This window comes from Rhinopithecus bieti, unplaced genomic scaffold (genome assembly GCF_001698545.2).
Source record: "Rhinopithecus bieti isolate Rb0 unplaced genomic scaffold, ASM169854v2 scaffold_5889, whole genome shotgun sequence".
NCBI classification, from domain to species: Eukaryota; Metazoa; Chordata; class Mammalia; order Primates; family Cercopithecidae; genus Rhinopithecus; species Rhinopithecus bieti.
The window spans coordinates 1,005,659-1,014,480 of record NW_016805277.1 but is presented as its reverse complement, the minus strand read 5'-3'; the positions used below and the strand labels follow the sequence as shown (position 1 = coordinate 1,014,480).

At 44.5% G+C, this 8,822-nt stretch overlaps 1 protein-coding gene across 3 annotated transcripts in view; it reads right to left on the bottom strand.

Annotated features, from left to right (window-relative positions):
* LOC108529550 (uncharacterized) overlaps positions 1-8,822 on the bottom strand; it is a 19,539-nt gene that overhangs the window by 6,141 nt on the left and 4,576 nt on the right. Inside the window, exon 2 of one of the 3 annotated variants that reach the window (XM_017871960.1) lies at positions 4,282-4,301. The exons of the other annotated variants lie outside the window; for them this stretch is intronic. The gene's annotated coding sequence lies outside the window, so the exon portion shown is untranslated. Of the gene's footprint in view, positions 1-4,281; positions 4,302-8,822 lie in introns of those variants that run through there. 3 annotated transcript variants of the gene reach the window in all.

Below are 8,822 nucleotides of genomic sequence, written 5' to 3'. Positions count from 1 at the left end.
TTTTTTTTTTTTTTGAGACCGAGTTTCGCTCTTGTTGCCCAGGCTGGAGTGCAATGGTGCGATCTTGGATCACTACAACCTCTGCCTCCTGGGTTCAAGAGATTCTCCTGCTTCAGCCTCCTGAATAGCTGGGATTACAGTTGTGCCTCATCGTGCCTGGTTAATTTTGTAGTTTTAGTAGAGATGGGGTTTTACAGTGTTGGCCAGGCTGGTCTCAAACTCCTGACCTCAGGTGATCCATCTGCCTTGGCCTCCCAAAGTGCTGGGATTACAGGCATAAGCCATGGCGCCCAGTTTACAATTTAATCACTGAAGGTATACAATTGTATACCAGCAGACATTTCATAAGCTTCCTGATGTTATGGCCCCTATATACTTTTTTTCCCTCCGGAAACTATTTTCAGGGCCTGGCACAAAATAGGTACTTAATAAATATGATTTGTAACATGAAGGACTCCTAGGAACATTTTTGTCCTCTAGGGGTTGAAGAGTTTCCTTTTTTTTTTTTTTTTTTTTTGAGACAGTCTCGATCTGTCGCCCAGGCTAGAGTGCAGTGGTGCGATCTTGACTCACTGCAACCTCCACCTCTTGGGTTCACTCCATTCTCCTGCCTCAGCCTCCTGAGTAGCTGGGACTACAGGCACCCACCACCACGTCCAGCTAATTTTTTGTATTTTTAGTAGAGACAGGGTTTCACCATGTTAGCCAGGATGGTCTTGATCTCCTGACCTCGTGATCCACCCACCTCGGCCTCCCAAAGTGCTGGGATTACAGGCGTGAGCCACCGCACCTGGCCTTTTATTTTATTTTCAAAGACACAGTCTCACTCTGTTGCCCAGGCTGGAGTGCAGTGGCACGATCTCGCCTCACTGCAACCTCCGCCTGCCTGGTTCAAGCGATTCTCATGCCTCAGCCTCCTAAGTAGCTGGGACTACAAGTGCCTGCCACCACGCCTAGCTAATTTTTTTGTATTTTTAGTTGAGACAGGGTTTCACCTTCTTGGCCAGGCTGGTCTCAGACGCCTGACCTCTAGTGATCCACCCATCTTGGCTTACCAAAGTGCTGGGATTAGAGGCATGAGATACTGCACTGGGCCAGAAGGGTTTCTTTAGAGTTCATTAATCTGCAGTGGGAGAGCCTGTTGTTCCAGTCTGGGTTTCCCTCTACACTCTCTCCACTCACCTAGTCTTGAATTCAGTTTGGTTTAATAAACAGTAATGTGGCCTGAGGCAATTCATAAGGCTCCTCGGCTCCTTAAGATTACAGCTATTGTCCTAGATAGGCTTACTTTCCTGATATCCTTGGCATTTTGGTGAGCCTTTAAAAAAATTTTTTTTTTTTTTTTTGGAGACTTCAACGAGCCTTTAAAAAATTTGAGGCAGAGCTAGCTCCCTGACTCACATTTGCAATCCCAGCATTTTGGAAGGCTTATGTGGGAGGACTGCTTGAGACTAGGAGTTGGAGACCAGCCTGGACAACAAAGGGAGACCCTATCTCTGAAAAAAACTTTTTAAAATTAGTTAGGTGTGGTAGTGTGCATGTGAAGTCCCAGCTACTTGGGAGGCTGAGGCAGGAGGATTGCATGAGCCCAGGAGTTCAAAGATACAGTAAGATATGATTGTGTCACTGCACTCCAGCCTGGGTGACAGAGTGAGACCCTCCCTGTATCTTTAAAAAAAAAAATTTTATAACATTCTATACACTTTTATAAAACACTTAAAATGAAAAACTTAATCTAGCTACAGACTATAGGTTAAAGACTTGTTCCGACATTAGCCACTCAAAGTTTCAGTTCCTGCATCTGTAAAATGGGGACTAATATCCAGAAGGAATTATATCATGAGAAAATAACATACAAAAAGGAATAGTTATAGGAAAAGCACCAGGCAAGTATTATAGTTTAACTGAATCGATTTGGCCTAGACCACTGGGGGGCCTTAACTCCCAAACTGTAGAACCTTTTGGGAATTTTGAGAACAGAAACATGGTCAGAATTGTGTTTTTAAATGTTTCCTCTGGCAGCAGTGTGCAGATTTTATTGGAACAAGTCAAGTCTGAAAGCTGAGATAAGTAATGAGGCTGCTGCAGTTATGCACGTAAGAGGTAACAGGGCCTGGGTTGAGTCAGTGGGAACAGAGAAATAGGGAATCCTATGAGAAACTGTAAAGGTTGGAATCTCTAAGATTTCATGGCTGGGCGCGGTGGCTCATGCCTGTAATCCTAGCACATTGGGAGGCCCAGGTAGGCGGATCACGAGGTCAGGAGTTTGAGACCAGCCTGGCCAATATGGTAAAACAGCGTCTCTACTAAAAATACAAAAATTAGCCGGGCATGGTGGCACGCACCTGTAATCTCAGCTACTTGGGAGGCTGAGGCAGGAGAATCACTTGAACCTGGGAGGCAGAGGTTGAAGTGAGCCAAGATTGCACCACTGCACTCCAGCCTGGGTGACAGAGCCAGACTCTATCTCAAGAAAAAAAAAATGATTTCACAATTGACCTGGCACAGTGGCTCACACCTGTAATCCCAGCACTTTGGGAGGCTGAGGTGGGCGGAGTTTAAGACCAGCCTGGCCGAACATGGAGAAACTCCATCTCTACAAAAACACAAAAATCAGCTGGACATAGTGGTGCACGCCTGTAGTGACAGTTACTCGGGAAGCTGAGGCAGGAGAACCTGGGAGGCAGAGGTTACAGTGAGCCAAGATCATGCCACTGCACTCCAGCCAGGGTGACAGAGCAAGACTCTCTCAAAACAAACAAACAAAAAGCAACAATTCATGATTGATTCCATGTGGCTAGCAAAAGCAAAAGAGGTAACAAAGTCCAAAGTTTTACTTGAATTAGTAAGTCTACTTCTCTCTCTAGTGCAAACACCTTACTGCAGGCCACCATCAGCTCTGGCCCAAGTTACAACAACAACTTTATTATTTCCCCTCCAACAACTTATCCTCACAGTGGCTGGATAGATTTTTTTTTTTTTTGAGATGGGGTCTTGCTCTGTTGCCCAGGCAGGAGTACAGTGGTATGATCATGGTTCACTGCAGCCTCAACTTCCCAAGTGATCCTCCCACTTTAGCCTCCGAAGCAGCTGGGATCACAGGTATGCACCTCCATGCCCAGCTAATTTGTTGAAATTTTTATAGAGATGGAGTCTCCCTATGTTGCCCAGGCTGGTCTCGGGGTCCTGGGCTCAAGTGATCCTCCTGCCTTGGCCTCCTAAAGTGCTGGGATTACAGGCATGAGCCAACTTGCATGGCCTGAGTTTTTGTTAATGGATTCATCTTAAAGCATATTTGGACCACGTTATTCTTCTATTTATAAATCTTCAATTGCTGCTCCAAACCTCTAAACTCCTGAAAATGGCTTGTAAGTTTCTCATGGCTCTGTCCCCCTCTACTATTCCAATCTCATCTCACGCCATTCTGCCTTGCCAACCACAGCAAGCTGATTCCTGGTGCTGGGCCTTTCTAGATGCTCTTCCTGCCTGGAGCCCTTTCCCCAACCCAGCTCTTTTCGCATAATTTTCTCATCCTTTGGATCACAGCTCAAATGTCATCTCCTGTCCTAACCATCCTATCCAAACCAGGTCCTTCTTTGCTATTTTCTGCCTCAGCACTGATTCCTCAATAGCACTTACCAATTTAAAAGTTTAAAATATATATTTATCTACATTTTTGTTTCTTTCAACTATAAACTCCACAGATCCACAGAAGGAAGACATCTTCTCTGTCCTGTTCCTTTTTACTTGGTGCCTGGCACATGAAAGGTATTTAATAAGTATTTTTTCCAGCCAGGCACAGTGGCTCATGCCTGTAATCCCATCACTTTGGGAGGCTGTGGCAGGCAGACCACCTGAGGTCAAGAATTTGAGACTAGCTTGGCCAACAAGGTAAAACCCTGTCTTTACTAAAAATACAAAATTTAGCCAGGTGTAGTAGAAGGTGCCTGTAATCGCAGCTACTAGGGAGGCTGAGGCAGGAGAATTGCTTGAACTCAGGAGGCGGACTTTGCAGTGAGATGAGATGGTGCTATTGCACTCCAGTTGGGGCAACAAGAGTGAAACTCCGTCTCAAAAACAAACAAAAGAAACAGATAAATAAATACTCTTTCCAACTTGGGCAATATAGTGAGATCACATCTGTACACAAAATTTTAAAAATTAGCTGGGTGTAGTAGCACACGCCTAGTCCCGGTTACTCAGGAGGCTGTGGTAGGAGGATTGCTTGAGCTTGGGAGGTTGAGGATGCAGTGAGCTATGATCACACCATTGCACTCCAGTCTGGGCGACCAAGTGAGACTCTGTTTCAAAAAAAAAATTGTTTTTTTAATGAATGAATGAAGGAGCTAGTGAAGTTATTCATGAGAAAATGTCATGACGAAAAGGTAGGTTTAGAGGCAAAGGTATACATCTCTAATACTGTGGTGTTAGGGTATCTGTAGATAAATAGTTGGGGTTAGAAATGGAAAAAGACACTTTGGGAGGCTGAGGTGGGTGGATGACCTGAGGTCAGGAGTTCGAGACCAGCCTGGCCAACATAGTGAAACCCTGTCTCTACTAAAAATACAAAAATTAGCTGGAGGCGGCCACTCATGCCTGTAATCCCAGCACTTTGGGAGGCTAAGGTGGGTGAATCACGAGGTCAGGAGTTTGAGACCAGCCTGGACAACATGGTGAAGCCCCATCTCTACTAAAAATCCAAAAAATTAGCTGGCAGTAGTGACAGGCACCTGTAATCCCAGCTACTAGGGAGGTTGAGGCAGGAGAATCGCTTGGACCCGGGAGGCAGAGGTTGCAGTGAGCTGAGATCGCACCTCTGCACTCCAGCCCAGGCGACAGAGTGAGACTCCGTCAAAAAAAAGAGAAGCAAAAGTTAGCTGGGCGTGTGGGTGGGCGCCTGTAATCCCAGCTACTCAGGAGGCTGAGGTAGGAGAATTGCTTGAACCCAGGAGACAGAAGTTGCAGTGAGCTATGATCACGCCACTGCACTCCAGCCTGGGTGACAGAGCAAGACTCTGTCTCAAAAAAAAAAAAAAAAAAAAAAATTCGCCAGGCATGGTGGCACACGCTTGTAGTCCCAGCTACTCTGGAAGCTGAGGCAGGAGAATTGCTTGAACCGGGGAGGTGGAGGTTGCAGTGAGCCGAGATAGCGCCACTGCACTCCAGCCTGGGTAACAGATGAGATTCCGTCTCAGAAAGAGAAAAGAAAAAAGAATTGGCATTTGATACTGTACCTCTAGCCCTTCTCAGGTGAGCTGCGCCTGCCCAGAGGCTAGCACTACTTCAACTACAGTATTAGGCCTTATCACAATATAGCATAACAGTCGAGAACCTAAAAGAACTTGAGACCTGTCATTACTAAGCATTCAAGTAAAAAAAAAAAAAGAACTTGAGACCAACATAGTTTAGAAACAAGTGCTAGTGATGTGGTTTACGCTATAAGTGCAACAGTAACTTATAGTAATGAATTAATGAGGGTCAAAATAGTCAAAATAGGTCTAGGGCTGTAGTTCATGCCTATAATCCCAGCACTTTGGGAGGCTGAGGCAGGCTGATTGATTGAGTCCGGGAGTTTGAGACCAGCCTGGGAAACATGGTGAAATCCTGTCTCTACAAAAAATACAATTACTGGGTGTGGTGGTGTGCACCTGTAGTACCAGCTACTTAGGAGGCTGAGGTGGGAGGATAACTTGAGCCCAGGAGGTTAAGGATACAGTGAGCTATGATCACGCCACTGCACTCCAGTCTGGGTGACAGAGTGAGACCCTGTTTCTAAAAAGGAAAAAAAAGAAAAAAATTAGAATTGTCAGAAGTCTGGAAGGTAAAACACTTTAAATTTATTCCTTCAAAGATGTTTACTGAATATTGTGCCTGTTAAGTGTGAGGCCCCAAGCCAAGTGCTGAGAATACCCAGGTGAATAAGACACAGTCCTTGGTCTCTACTCACTGATGGTCTAACAGGGAAACAGACACGGTTACCTTGGAATTGACAGGCTATGTAGAGACTTATATTCCATTGAAAAAAGATAAACATAGACACGAATAGGGCCAGAGGCAGTGGCTCACACCTATAACCCCAGCACTTTGGGAGGCTGAGGCAGGAGGATCACTTGAGGCCAGGAGTTTGGGAGCAGCCTGGGCAACATGGTAAGACCTCATCTCTATCAAATAAGATAATAAAAAAGACACAAATACGTAACAATGATAAGTGTTATGAAGAAACATAAGCAGAGTAAGAGGAACACAGAGTGAGCTGTGTCATGTACGGTATTTAGGGAAGCCCTCTTCAATTAAAGTAACATTTGAACAAGGGCCTAAAGGAGTGAGAGTTTGAGTTCCCTGGATATCTTGGGGAAGAGTATCCCAAGTAATGGAAATACATGTAATGGCAGGCTTGTGCTTGAATAGCTAGAGAAATAGCAAATGTGTCTGGAGTGGAGTGAGTGGGAAGGAGTGTGGAAGTCAAAGAGGTAGCAAGGCCAGGTCATGTAGGGCCTGGGTAGCACTGTGGATTTTACTTAGCTTGAGATGAGAAGTCATGCAGAAAAATTTTAACTTGATGGAGCAAGCAGAGGGAGTAATCACAGATCTGGGAGTATAGGAAAGTAAAAAAAAATGGAATCAGTAGTTCAGGAACTCAATTCAACATGTGGGATGGATTAGAGACAGGCAATCCAGAAGGCTATTCATTCCCAACAGTTCAAGTGCAAGATGATGAAAAGTAACCAGAATGGGCAGGAAGAATGGTAAGAGTTACATAAAAATGAGAAGTTTTCAAAGAAAGCAATGGGATTTTCAGGTTTGGTGGGGATGAATGTACTTGTGATGTAGCTTCAGAGCTGCTGACTTCAGATACAAACAGCTGTCCTGTCAGAAGCAAATGAGGCCAAAGTAACTGTTCTTAAAAAGGAACCACAAGAGAGTTTCAGTAAACAAAACTGTTGTTCTTATAAACCTGTTTGTAACTGAAACTGTTTTGTTTGTTTGAAATAGAAATGGAACAGTCTTTTTTTTTTTGATAGGGAGTTTCGCTCTGTCACCCAGGCTGGAGGGCAGTGGCACGATCTCGGCTCAGTGCAACCTCCACCTCCCGGGTTCAAGCAATTCTCCTGCCTCAGCCTCCCGAGTAGCTTGGATTACAGGTAACTGCCAACACGCCCAGCTAATATTTGTATTTATAGTAGAGACAGGGTTTCACCATCTTGGCCAGACTGGTCTCAAACTCCTGATCTCTTGATCCACCCACCTCGGCCTCCCAAAGTGCTGGGATTATAGGTGTGAGCCACTGTGCCTGGCTGAACAGTCTTTATTTTTAATAATTAAAGAACCCAAAATAATTTACTCTTTCCTGAAAAGTAAATCAAATTGATCCTATTTACCACCTGAAAATGCAACAATCATGAGCAGCCAGGCAAAGGAGCTCTGGTGGGAGCCTAAGTTCACTTCTGCATATCAGCAAATTTCATTAGAAATGCCTGTCTCCCAGTTTTGAGTCTAAATAATCAAATGTAATGGAATATTCTTAGTATAGTGCTTATATCCTTACTGAAACAGTTTCTTGTCACGTATTTTGTTGTTTATAATTTTCTTTCTTTTTTTTTTTTTAGATGGAGTCGTCTCACTCTGTTGCCCAGGCTGGAGTGCACTGGCATGGTCTCGGCTCACTGCAACCTCTGCCTCCCGGGTTCAAGGGATTCTTCTGCCTCAGCCTCCTGAGTAGTTGGGATTACAGGCATCTGCCACCACGCCTGGCTACTTTTTTGTATTTTTAGTAGAGACAGGGGTTTCACCATATTGGCCAGGCTGGTCTTGGACTCCTGACTTTGTGATCCGCCTGCCTTGGCCTCCCAAAGCGCTGGGATTACAGGCGTGAGCCACCGTGCTGGGCCTACAATTTTCTTAACTAGGGTTGAAGGCTCTGAAAATATGCAGAAAATCTTATAATGGCCTTATGAAGGTTGTATATGTGGCAGAAGGATTCTGTTTTTCTGGACAATAAATATATACTGACATCAGTTTAGAAAAATGTATAGTAGTATAGCATACATACAGGTAATTGAACACAGAAATATCAATAACAATTGGTAAGACCAATTTTTTTTTTTTTTTTTTTGAGACAGAGTCTCCCTCTGTCGCCCAGGCTGGAGTGCAGTGGCAAGATCTCAGCTCACTGCACCCTCTGCCTCCCAGGTTCAGGCGATTTTCCCTGCCTCAGCCTCCGGAGTAGCTGGGATTACAGGCATCAGCCACCACGCCTGGCTAATTTTTGTATTTTTAGTAGAGACAGAGTTTCATCACGTTGGCCAGGCTGCACTTGAATGTCTGACCTCAAGTGATCCACCCACCTTGGCCTCCCAAAGCGCTGGGAATACAGGCGTGAGCCATGGCGCCTGGCCAAGAGCAACTGTTACAATTGCTATCACCAATAATTTTTTCATATTTTTGTGGCCACACTTAAAGGAGTCATCAAAGGATTTGATATTGTGTGGATAATACTTAATATGAAAGCTACTTAACTTTTAAAATATGTTGTCCCATCTCACTTAAACTTACCTTTCTACTATCCCAAAGGTTAGGCAGATGACAAATGCCATTTTTCTCCTCTCTCTCTCTCTCTCCACATACATATATATATATATATATTCTGAGACAGGCTCTTATTCTGTTGCCTAGGCTGGAGTCCAGTAGCACAGTCATGGCTTACTGCAGCCTCAACCTCCCAGGCTCAAGCGATCCTCCTACCTCAGTCTTCTGAGTAGCTGGGACTACAGGCGTACGTCACCAGGCCCAGCTAATTTTTTTTTTTTTTTTTTTTTTTTTTT